Source organism: Alexandromys fortis, unplaced genomic scaffold (genome assembly GCF_014885135.2).
Source record: "Alexandromys fortis isolate MF-2015 unplaced genomic scaffold, M_Fortis_MF-2015_v1.1 scaffold_172, whole genome shotgun sequence".
Classification (NCBI taxonomy): domain Eukaryota; kingdom Metazoa; phylum Chordata; class Mammalia; order Rodentia; family Cricetidae; genus Alexandromys; species Alexandromys fortis.
This window is the reverse complement of record NW_026068061.1, coordinates 2,955,681-2,968,434: the sequence shown is the minus strand read 5'-3', so window position 1 is coordinate 2,968,434 and position 12,754 is coordinate 2,955,681. Positions and strand designations below refer to the sequence as shown.

At 45.5% G+C, this 12,754-nt stretch overlaps 1 long non-coding RNA gene across 3 annotated transcripts in view; it reads right to left on the bottom strand.

Moving 5' to 3' along the window:
* The window catches only part of LOC126487460 (uncharacterized), a 34,542-nt gene extending 22,973 nt beyond the window's left edge, over positions 1-11,569 (bottom strand). The window contains exons 1-2 of one of the 3 annotated variants that reach the window (XR_007588395.1): positions 11,540-11,569; positions 7,964-8,068 (exon numbers count right to left, since the gene is read on the bottom strand). This is a non-coding gene — a long non-coding RNA (uncharacterized lncRNA). Of the gene's footprint in view, positions 1-7,963; positions 8,069-8,617; positions 9,844-11,081; positions 11,211-11,539 lie in introns of those variants that run through there. The other 2 variants (XR_007588394.1, XR_007588396.1) reach the window with 2 other exon arrangements.
* Positions 11,570-12,754: the final 1,185 nt, after the last annotated feature.

Below are 12,754 nucleotides of genomic sequence, written 5' to 3'. Positions count from 1 at the left end.
GTCATTATGAACCTGAACCACATTTTTGATGAAGAAACTATCCCAACAGACCCAGACCCATCCACCACAGCACCTACCTATGTAATGAGTAATTGCTCCAGATTCCAATCCACGCCACCTGCATCACCCTGCCACACCCAGACTCTCTCCCACGCTGCCCCTTATGCTCAGCTGGATCATGATTGACGTTCCATCACTACATGTGCCCATTGGATGAATCCCCTAAATCTTTTCACTGGCCCACCCCAGGAGCCCCAGGCCGAACTAGGAGTCCAATCTCCATGCACACTCCCTGTGATCATCATTCCAGATCCTTGCTTGCATCTCTGCGTGCCCAGATTGCACCCACACATGCTCTCATGGTGAGCATGCTCACACCGCCCTTCTTGTTCAGACCCAGCAGGGAGTCACACTCATATGCACTACCCGTGAATCTGCCCCAGAGCCCTGGCTATTGCTGCTCTTCTGTGCTTAGACCAAGTCCAGGGCCACAGCTGCAAGCTTTTCCAGTTACCACTAACTTAGAATCAACTCAGTATCTCCAATCAAAAATTAACCCCGAATACCCAAAGGACTGCCCTACAAACCTTCATTTCCCATCTGAAATCCACCAAGTTTGAGAAACGGCAAAACGCCCACTCAGCAGAGGTGGCCAGATTGTCATTTCAGACACACAGCCAATGTAGCAAGCCCATATGCACACGTCATGTCAAACAAAACACAACATGAAAGACCGTGACAATATGTCCCTCACCACTACCACCCCCAAAACCCACTAGTCCTATAGAATTGTTCTTCAATGAGAATTACATAGATGAACTCCAGGATACAGAATTTAAAAGAAATAATTATAAATATGATCAAAGAATTCAATAATTTAAAAGAGGGCATGAACAACCTGAATGAACTTAAAGAGGAATAAATTCCTGGCAAAAGTCCAAGAAAACACAAACACAGCTGAATGAAATGGTGGAGACTGTATTAGTTACTGTTCTGTTGCTATGATAAAATACCATCACCAAAAAGCACCATAGACAGCAGCAAGTTTGCTTTGGTTTTAGAGTTCTGAGGGGGAAAAGTCCATAATAGAGGAGGAGGCCCATATGGCATCAGGCATCCATAGCAAGATTAGAGAAAACACATCTTCAACCACAAGTACAAGCAGAGAGAGCAAAGAGAGGCAAAGCCATAAATTCTCAAGAAAACCCCACCAGTACACTTCCTCCAGCAAGGCTCTACCCTCTGAAGTTCCAAACCTCCCCCAAACAGCGCCACCAACCATGAGACTGAATAAATGAAAGGGATGAATAAATTCAACCATGAGACTACAGAAAGGCAGAAGAACTGTCTTAAGTACTGAAACAAAAATAGAACTAAGAACATACACCACAATCAAATAGCAACAAAGTGATAGCCATCAACACAAGGTTCTCAGAGACAACTTAAATAGCAGTGGTCTCAACCCCCAAACAAAAAGCACAGACCTGTTGATTGGATTGAGAAACAAAATCCACCTTTGTGTTGTCTTCAAGAAATTGATTTAAAAAGAAGAGGAAGAGGAAGAAGAGGAAGAAGAGGAGGAAGAGGAAGAAGAAGAGGAAGAGGAAGAAGAAGAGGAAGAGGAAGAAGAAGAAGAACAAGAAGAAGAACAAGAACAAGAAGAAGAAGAAGAAGAAGAAGAAGAAGAAGAAGAAGAAGAAGAAGAAGAAGAAGAAGAAGAAGAAGAAGAAATTCATTTGACCTTCAAGGATAAGGATCAACTTAGAGAGAAAGGATAAATACATGGTACCTGTGGAAAGTGGGCATTACTATCATAATATCTGAAAAAATAGGCTTTGATCCAAACATTACTCAGAAGAGTAAAAACTTTTCATTCTGATCAAGGAAACAATTAGCCAAGAGACATCACAATCCTAAACATCAATGCACCAAAGTCTGGCACACCCAATTTAATAAAAACCATACAGCTAGACTTCAGGACGCAGATTAACCCCCAAATCAGTAACATTAGGATCCCAATACTCTACTCTCTGTAGTAAACAGGCCATCCGGACAAAATAATTAATGGAGAACCATCAGAATTAAATATCATCCACTAAATGGACCTAGCAGATAGCTACAGAATATTCTGCCCATCACCAAAGAGTATACATTGACTCAATAGCCTGTGGAAGTTTTTCTAAAATATACCACATATTGGGACACACACACACAAAAAAAAAAAATCCCCAAACAGAAAAATTTATAGCATCATGTATTTTATGTGACCACAATGCAATAAAACACATCAAAGAAGAAATCAAGAAGGAATAGTTTTTGAATTCTCAGAAATAAATGAATATGAAGCATACCAAAACCTCCAGAATAAATTAAAATGTATTGAAAAAAAATATACATAACTCTCAATTCCTACATTTAAAAATAGGAACACACACACGAATAAACAATGTAACAAGGGAATTCAAGAATGTGGAGGGCAAAAAAACTAAATTCAAACCCAGAAGATGAAAAGAAATAATAACAATTATGCCTTCAGAATCAAAACATAAATTAATGGGATAGAAACAAACAAAAACACAAAGAATCCATCTAAGAGCTGGTTCTTTTAAAACAAACAATATTAATAGACCCTTAGCTGGATTAACGAAATGAAAGCCGGAGGAGACCCAATTGAACAAAAACTTGAGGCAAAGAGGGGAACAATTACAGCAAACACCAACACGTTCAGAATATTACGAGAATACTTTAAACACGCATTCTTCATTATGCTGAGTGAGGAAACCCAGATGCAGAAAGACAAATGCTGCACCTTCTTTCTTACGTGTGCATCATGGCTCCAGGTCGCTAGATCTGATATCTAACCTGTAGTGACTGCAGAAACCAATGAGAGGGAAAGGGCTATGAAGGGCGGGGTGCAGAGGAACTCAAGAGACGGGGGTGGTGGGACATGGACATTGTGGGGGGGGGGCGGAGACAGTGAGACTGCAGGGGAAGGAGAGACAAACAGCACAGAGGATGTTTGGAAAAGCCACAAGGGAACATTTTTGAGACCGGTTCTGTGTATCCTTGGCTGTCTTTGAACTCACAGAGATCCGCCTGCCTCAGCCTCCTAGGTGCTGGGATTAAAGGCATGGCCACCCACCAGGCCCATCTTGGAAATATTACACACACACACACACACACACACACACACACACACACACCATCATCATCATCATCAGAATCCAATGGCTGTCTAATTGGACCTTGCTAGGTGTTTGGTACTGTAAACCTAGCCAAGGATCCACGGCCGGGGAGGCTACAGAACATAGAGAAGAACCTGCTATGGTCATTCTCCTAGCCCACGATAGTTCCTCTAACTGCATTCTAAATACTTATGCTAGAATCCACAAGTAAGTGTAGCTCTCATCCCTCAACAACAACAACAACAAAAACTTCTTTCTGTAAAAAGTGGGGGCTCCTACAGAGATCTTCAACTGGTCAAAATACAGAGACTAAGTGACTATGGGATGCTCAGCCCATAGTCATCTACAGCACATCCGACACCCCTAAACTTAGCTCAAAGAGCATTATGGCAAAGGGGACAGGAAGATTTAAGAGCCAGGGCAGCAGGATGCTATGTACCAGGCTTTTTCTTTTGGGTCACCAACCAGCTCCCAAATCATGACACGGAGACTTAATGTTACTTACGATGCTCAGCTTTATCTTATGCTTGTCCCAGCTCTCTCTTTTAACTTAAAGTATCCTGTTTCTTTCATCTAGGTTTCGCCTCAGAGCTTTTTATCTTTTGTTTTCTTTCTTTCTTTCTTTCTTTCTTTCTTTCTTTCTTTCTTTCTTTCTTTCTTTCTTTCTTTCTCTTTCTGTATGTTCTATTTCATGGCTGGCTACCGGTATTCTGGCCCCGGGTATGTACCCTTTTTTCCTCCCTCATTCTTCTCTCTCTCTCTCTCTCTCTCTCTCTCTCTCTCTCTCTCTCTCTCTCCCTCCCCCCCCCCCCCCCCCCTCCCTCCCCCTCCTTCCCTCCCTCTCTCCCTCCCTCTCTCCCTCTTTCCCTTTCTCCCTCTCTCTCTGTCCCTCCCTCTCTCTCCCCTAGATTTCTCTTCCTACTTATTCTCTCTGCTTGCCAACCGTGCCTATTCATCTCCTACCTAGCTACTGGCCATTCAGCTTTTCACTAGACCAATCAGGTGCCTCAGACAGGCACGGTGAAACAGCAACACATTTTACATAGTTAAACAAATGAAGCCTAAGCAAAAGCAACACATCTTTATATAATTAAAAAGGCAGCAGAGACAAATGTAGCACACCTTTCCACAGTTAAAGTGATATTCCACAGCACAAACAAATGCAACACAGCCTTACATGGTTAAATATTCTTAAACAATGCTACCTGTGAGACAGTGTCTTCTGACTTGACAGGGTTGTTAAACCCCTGAAATGTCAACAATATAGTTGCCAAAACAAGACCTGCACAATGACAACCCCAGTTGACATGACATGTAAATGGGGGGCATTTCATAGGCCTCCATCCTTAAAAGATGAGCTGCTTTGGGGGGCGGGGGGAAGAATCTGTTTTCTCCAAGGTCCTTGATATGTTATCTGTTCCTAAGAGGTCAGCCCCAAATACATGTACATACAAGCAACACTAAATGGACTCAGTAGGCTCTGTGTGCGTGTGTATGAGCACATGCATGCTTGTGCCTGCACGTGTGTTTGTATGAGCACATGCACGCTTGTGCCCGCACGTGTGTGTTTATATAACAGTAACTACAGGAGAGGAGGTCATGAGTTCAAGAGACGAGGTGGGAACAAGGGAGAAGTTGGAGGTGGAAGTGGGGAGGTGGAGATAATGTAAATATAGTACTCATGTGTTGGATGCTCAAAACCATGAAAATTTTAAACTGAGAAAAGAAAGAGGTTACTCAAGACAGTTCAGTAGGCGGGGCGTAACAGGAGAGCACTACTGTTCCAGAACATCGCGACTCTAGCTGTCCCTCTTCTCCCAGCTCCTGCCCTTGGTGCAGCGTAGCCCTGCCTCACTAGGATACACTGTGGTAAAGTAGGGAGGCACAAACGTGATGTTACAGTCTCTAGCCTCGAGGGACTCGGGGAGTACAGACAGTTACACTTGAACAGAAACTCAGCAGATGTTGCAAGGAATTCCCTAGGTTCGGAACTCTCCTGGGTGCCCCAGAAACAAGACACTCCATTAAAGCACGTTCTAAGACAGCACTTCCAAAGGAAGGCTACCAGATTGGAGCCTCTCAGCTGAGGAAAACTGCTCGCCGCAAGTGCGAAGGGTATCCGTGAGAACTGAGGAGACAGTCTCTGCCCTCCTTAAGGCAGACGTGCGTGGGGGCAATGCAGCCACTGTCCTTCAGAGTAACTTCCCAGAGTGCTTCCCTCCCATAGAATATCACGTTGTATTAGAGGGTGGACTTTTCACTTTTCCTTGGTACTAGTCGAGTCCTATGGGCTGAGCTGTTAGTGCGACAGTATGCTGCCCCCTCCTGTTCGTCTGCATTACTACACCCTGTTGTAAGGGGTTGGAGGAGGAACGGAGGGAGGGAAAAAGAAATAAACTGGACATGAGTTGAAACTGCCCAAAACATACAAATAGCTGTCATATAAACCATCAAATGTAATCCATTATTCTTTTTCCCTCCAAGAATAAAAATGGTAAATTTTGGTTAGGATAATAGCTAATAACGAGCACAATATTAGGTTCATTGCATACACTGCACCATTTGATTCTCCCAACGTCCTAAATAGTACTAGTTTCTTTGAGCTTGTATCCAATTCAAAGGATGAAGACATAAAATATCGCATCAGAGGAAAAAAAAAAGCCAATGGCTTTTTTAAAGACAGAGTTTTGTGTAGCTTTCCAGAAATCCCATTGGAATCCACAAAGGAGCGAGGACTGGGCATTTAGCAAACCGAAAGGGATGGGTTACGCCCTTTTGTCTATTAACTTTTCTGCGCCTGTGTAAAAGAACCACGACCAAGGCAACTGATAGGAGGACGGTAAACCAGACCCAGATGGTACCTCTGCGCTCTTTATCTGAGGTACATGTAAGGTTTTTAAATGGCAACCGAGGGGCTGAACAAATTCTCTTACAATTTGGAGTGGGCTAACAGCAGAAAATGAGGGTCAGTTCCAACCAAGAGTGGGAAAGGGGGCCGGTGGACCCACCATGACGCCAGTGGAGGGCCTGCTGGGCTGCGTTTTAAACACCAGTGTTACATAGACATAGGCGAAGCCCTGCTTTAGCTTCAAATCCTGGCACTCACCAAAATAGAGCTGGGTAGATTCTATATTATTTCTTATTATAAGTACGCCTACGTGCCTTCCTAAGCAAGTGTAAGTCTCTCCAGAGGAAGATTATATAATCTTCAACCTCAGTTTATCACCAGAAGCAGGAAATGCAGCAAAAGGTTGCTGCAGTGTGGCCCGAGGAATCTGGGGGTGGGCGAGGCTGCTGCTTGGTGCAGTCAACCTGCCCAGAACAAAGTTCAAGACTGAGTGGAGCAAACTTAGCAAGCTCACTGATTAAACAGGAAGAAAAGGTCTCCACAAAGAAAGCCAAGTATGGGTATTAGGAGAGGGAGCACCAAGTGTCTCGCTTGGCTTTGGGGCTGCATGCTTTGGGGCTGCAGCTAAGTGGAGATATTAGGGAAAGAAAGCCTGTTTCTTATCCTCGGTTTCAGCCTTGAAAGACTTTTACACACTGTGCTGGTTCCTAGGTGAAGAAGGGAGTTCTGGTGGACACAAAGAACTCAAAGGGGTTTAGCTATAAACAGGTCACAAGGAGGATAGAAAAAAGGCCAAGTTCACAAATCATTAACAGCCTTGCTTGGGAAGGGTGTCAGAAACAGGAGTACAGCAGTTTTGCAGCCTGGTCGGTCAGTTTTTGTCAGAATTCCTGGGCGTCACCCAGGGAGAAGCGGAAATTAGGCAAGGCAGGTGAGAGGACCCTTTGCTCTCGGGTGTTCCCGTTTCCTGAATATGCTGACCTGCAATGGTTTCCGTAATTTTTTAAATAGCATCCGGTGTATAACATACAAACATTAATCAAATATGTAAGGGGATAAGGCTATATGAACAAGAACAACAAAAACCAGCAGGAAACTAAACTACAGAACAGGGCTACAAGATCCCGGACACGGGAGCCCTCAGACACAGCCTCAAGGTCTAGTGTGAAGTAACCAACTCTCCCGAAATCCAGTGGGTTTTGTCTTGTAAACTCAGACACGACAGCACATGACTTAGTTCAAGCCTCACAGCTGAAGTCTGCGGTGCCGATCTGAGCTTGAGCAGACTGGCTCATACCTGTGACCAGCTGCGGAGGTCACGAGAGATCTCCTCGACATTCAGCTGGGTGGCAGTGTTCAGTCGAAGGACCCTCCACTGCAACTACTGGTCTCTGCTCCGCCTGGCTCCAATCCCCCCCCAAGGATGAGCCCAGGCTGTCACGTGATGTTCACAGGCAAGCCTCCCTCTGCTCGGGTGCTTTCTGGCTTGTTTGTGATCGGTTGGTGCCAGTTTCACCAAAGCATATGTAAGCAGGAGAGATGTGAGGGGAGAAGTCGCAAAGTTCTACCACAAAGGAGTATACGGAAGGGAGGAGGGGCATCTGTGATGATCTGTTCCACGTACCAGCCTCCCCAAGGGCTTCTACAGAGCTCTTGGAAACCTCTATGGGTGTCTCTCCCAGAAAGTCTCTCTGTCCAGAATGGTAAGTTGCTCCAAAGACAGTACATCCATCTTTAAAAGCGAAAGCTGCTTCCACCAGGTACCCACACAGGTGTTTCCACCAAGTGCCACGCCCCTGAGGGAAGATACCTGGGATTCCAGAACTGGGAGGTGCTATACCGACTAGGCCTGGCCTAGTCAACCAAGGCAGCTGCCACAAGAAAAGGCTAAGCTGATGGGCATGGAGAAGCATGTTCTGTGTCCACTTACCAGTCAGAAGAACGGTTTCATTGAGGTCTCATGTTGAAGTCTCAGAATGGCAGCCTGTGCGGATAGCATTGCAGCAGCCAGGCAAGTGAAGACTTATGTGTTTCACTGAAAAAAAAAAAAATGACTGATGATATTGCCACATAGCTTATGGAGGCATTTAGCTTAATAGATACATGGTTAATATTCAGTCATTAAAACATGACTCAACATGTATAAAATGTGCCAAGTTGTAGACCTGTAAACTGTATACAACTCTACCTACGTAAGTTACATTTTAAAAAATTCTTCTGGTGGTGTGGGAAGTCATTCTGTATATGTGATGCTTTTATTGGTTAATGAATAAAGAATCTGCTTTGGCCTGTGGTAGGACAGAATAGAGCTAGGTGGGGAAAACGAAACTGAATGCTGTTCTATACTGAGGGCTGACGAGCCAGCACGAGAGTCCTACAGTGGGCATGAGCTTGGTACCCCCGGCGTCCTGTGGTTGCTTTTAACAAGTCACCACACATGGAATATTAAGGGCAGACCCCGGTGTCTTACAATAGCACACCCTGATATCCGCTGCTCTCCGTCACCTCTCTGATAAAAGAATCCCTGCCCATAAACTCTACACCCATCTCCCACCAGACTCTATTCTCATTCCATAGTGCTTACAGCATGCTGATTTTGTAACTGTCATGTGGCCTCTCTTTAGCGAAGGGACTTGTGGTACCCGCGGAAATCTTGCTTTGCTAGTTCCCCGAAGCTGAGAACAGTACCAGTGGACTAACACTCAACAACGACTTTTAAGCAAACAAATCACAACTCAGCGTTCTTAGTCCACGAATGGGTGCAATGTCCTGGAAGAGGAAAGGAGGAGAAAGGATGATCCTGGAGTCGTCAGCATCAGCCAGGATAAAGAGCATCTATTTCTTGGTGACTGCAGAGACAAAGTCCAAAGGTAACAAACAGAGTTAGGCTCTCGGATCAAAGGAGCTGAAGCCATAGGGGTGATGAGTCTGGGCTTGACATCAGAACTAGAGACAAGGTATGGCCCAGGGACAGAAAGCATGTGGATGCAGGGGGTCAGAAAGTGGGAGAAGACTACTGATCCCTTTCCCTCTCAGCCCTCCCAGGTAGTCTCCAACACAGTACCAAGAACAAAGACAGCAGATGTCACTGCTAATCAAGAGGCAGATGCGGCCTTCCCGAAATCACCTTCTGAACAGAGCTGGTGGGAAACAGAAGCTCTGATGTTTACAAATATGCCCTTCTTAGGCTAGCGCAGCCACACACATCCTTCAGTAACTGGCTGTAGGCAAAGCTGTGGTTCTTTAATATTCCTCTTCCACTGTAAATCAGAGCGAGGCTTAACAAAAAATATTCTGAGGAAATGCACCTTCTTCACGAACTGCTAAGAAATATCTATGAAACTTCTTAAAAGTCCAGATATCAGGCATAAGAAACCCCTCTTCTAGCTGTTGGCAGAGACCCCTCCCCCAAAAACAATGTAGGCCACTGATGTAACCTTCAGCTGCCTCTCAGAGGTTGGAAATAAGTCACTAGAGACACCATCTGCTTCAGACACAGCTCTGGAGGACCCCAGCCTGATCTGCCTGGAAAGCCTCCTCTCTGAGGACGAGATTTCGTAACCCTGATAGGTGCTATGCAAGCTTCCAAGCGATAAGCAACCAGTGGTCCCACCCAGCTGTGATGCTACGAACCACACGAAGATGAGCAGGGCGTGAGAATCTGCAGGGTGCAATAGTGGGACTCATGTCCTCATGGGAACCAAGAGTTCTCCAATCAGACTTCAGGACTGATCAATAGGAGAAAAGCCATACCTGGTATTGAAACTAGCTAACCACCCGGGGCTAGTCAGGTCATAGATCTATTACTGCCACTTTATTAACCCAGCGTAATTACTAATTGCAGTCTAAATACCCATAGGTAAGAGTAGCTCTCACCCCCTTCTCTTTGCAACAGACAGAGATCATTACAGAAAACCACAACAGGTCAAAAGGAAGACAACAAGCGATTCTAAGGGGGCCCATCACCCAAAGGATACATCAACAACACAAACCTGCACCTAAGGCTCAGCAAACATGGCAGAGGAGGGGACGGAAAGGTCATTAAAGCCAAAGTGCACCGCGCCCCCGTGTCTGCGCTCGGTGCGCTATTACCCAGTTCGCGGGCTTTGGGCAAAGAGCTGTGTATTTAACAATACACAGACACACAAAGACAGAGACAGGGATCATCCTTGAATTCCCCAAGAATGCCCCTTTATTGTGTTCAGGGGCAGATTATATAGAGATAGCCACGCCCCAGCCAAACCCACCAGAAACCACTCTCCTGCCATCAGGAACTCCTGAAGGTCTCGTGCTCAGAGCAGCTGTAGGCACTCAGATCAGGGGAAAACAAGTTGTTTACAAGAAATTCAGGATCTGGGGTCTCACTGCTCCCAACACCAAACGACCAGGAAGTCACCGCAAGAATGTGTCTCATAAGAAATGACAAGGAAGCCACACCCATGATACCTCAACAACGTGGAAATTGTTTCTACAGTATCCTGCACACCAATAAGAAACGGGAATTGTACAAAAAAACTGAAGTCTTGCCTTTCTCAAAGTACTGGTATCATGTCAGTAAATAGAGGGGAAAGCAAACAACCCATGACAACAGAGAAAACAACTACATAACACTACATATTTGTGGCAGGGAAAATGTGGGTTCCTAAAATACATGTGGGTGCTCATAGGAAGCTCTCCAGACATTATTTTACAGATTGCTGAAGTTATCAGTATTTTCTAAACAGAATATTATGGATCTAAGACAAAGTAAATAAAACCCAGGATCAGTTTTCCAAAAGAAGGAAAAGAGTAACTAAGCAGAAAGGTATGTGACTGATTTTCCAGTTTGCGCATCAAGGAATGAAGGCTTGATCCCCGCCCCCCGCCCCCGCCACATAATTTGTCATTTCTCAAGTCCCAAATCCTAAGAAGACATGGGAAACGGGGAGTGCTAAATGACCCCTTCTCAGAATGACAGACAGTAGCATCAAGGGAAACAAGACCCTGGTCCCTGTGGAAGGAGAGTCCCGGAAGGAGGCTGAACATATCCAAAAAGGTATACTCTTTACCTGTAGCCTACATCGGAACTGGGGAAACGGAGCAGTCACGGAAGCCATCCAGAGGCAGGCCGTCTTGACTAAGCACACCCACCCTGAGCCCCGTCTCTCCCCACAGTATGACTGTCCTCTGAGATCTCTGGAAGCAGAAACACAGCTGAATCCCTTTAAACAAGTCACTTCCCCAAGTAGAGGGCCAGTTGAATTTGAGGACCTCAAGCTGTTTCGAACACCAGAGTGCCCTTACTAGCGATTAAGCTCAGCTGTAGGGTGTATACCCCAGGCTCTAGGCTCACCCCTAGCACCCGTTCCCATAGTTCTAAAATTGTCTACAAAGGCTTTTTTCGTCTTAAATCCCACGTATCTTAGGAGCACGAGTTCTAATAGTTCTTAATAATAAAAGCCCAGAGTCAGATACAGAGAGGTCAGAGAGAAGAAGGAGCCAAACGACAGCCACTTTACCTACTCACCTTCCCAGTGGAAAACAGACTGAGTTCCTGTTTCCTCTGGACACATCGCTTCCTCTCTCCGCCCAGCCATATCACTTCCTGTCTGTCTGTACAGACCTCCAGACCTCTATGGTTAGCTAGTGACTAGCTCCGCCCTCTGATCGCCAGGCAAACTTTATTTGTACAAACGCGAGATCACCACACTTCCCCACCTCTCCAGGTCTCTTGGCTGGAGTGCCTTCCTGTCCTGGACCTGCTGCAGTGCTCTTTATGTCCCTGTCCGTGCACATTAGGCCCTTTTTCCAAAGCCCCCCCAGCGTGTTGACTAATTTGTACCCCTCACTCCCTGGTCTAAATCCTAATGCAAATTTTATCCAGTTATCTCGCTGAGCCCTGCCAGGGAGTTAAGTACTTTTGCCAGTTACTTAGGCAGTCTTCTTGTGCCCCCCCCCTTCCAACAGAGGCTTGGCTCACAGTAGTGCTTAACAAATACAGTCTTGAATTAACAACCATAAAACATTGCTCAGTGAACCAACACACCTAACTTCTCGTTCACTTTAGAGTCTTACTGGTAAGACCCTTGCATGAAAGACTGGCTAGACTCCCATGGCCCACAGCTAAACCTCAGTGTTAGGACAGCTAACAGGACATTCCCACGAGACCATGTGCTCTTCTGTGGGACAGGAATTATCTACAGGAACAACTCCTCAAGAAGGGTCACTCTGACAGTATGTTAAAAAGAAACAAAGCGGGGCTGGAGAGAGGGCTCAGAGGTTAAGAGCATTGCCTGCTCTTCCAGAGGTCCTGAGTTCAATTCCCAGCAACCACATGGTGGCTCACAACCATCTGTAATGGGGTCTGGTGCCCTCTTCTAGCCTGCAGGCATACACACAGACATAATNTGGCTCACAACCATCTGTAATGGGGTCTGGTGCCCTCTTCTAGCCTGCAGGCATACACACAGACATAATATTGTATACATAATAAATAAATAAATATTTAAAAAAAAGAAAGAAACAAAGCAGGGCCACTTAGGATTGTCTAGATAAAAACAGAAGTTAGGGCCATTGTGGCATTGCATAATCCATATCACGAAGTTGTCCTGCCTCCCAACAGAAACTCTTCCTTAGATCCCCTTCCAAACCACTTGAAGGACATCTGTCTGCCGATAGGTCCTCCCAAAGGCACCATGCTGCTAGTACCCCTGTCTTCCTTCGTGTTTCCAGTGGTCTTTGA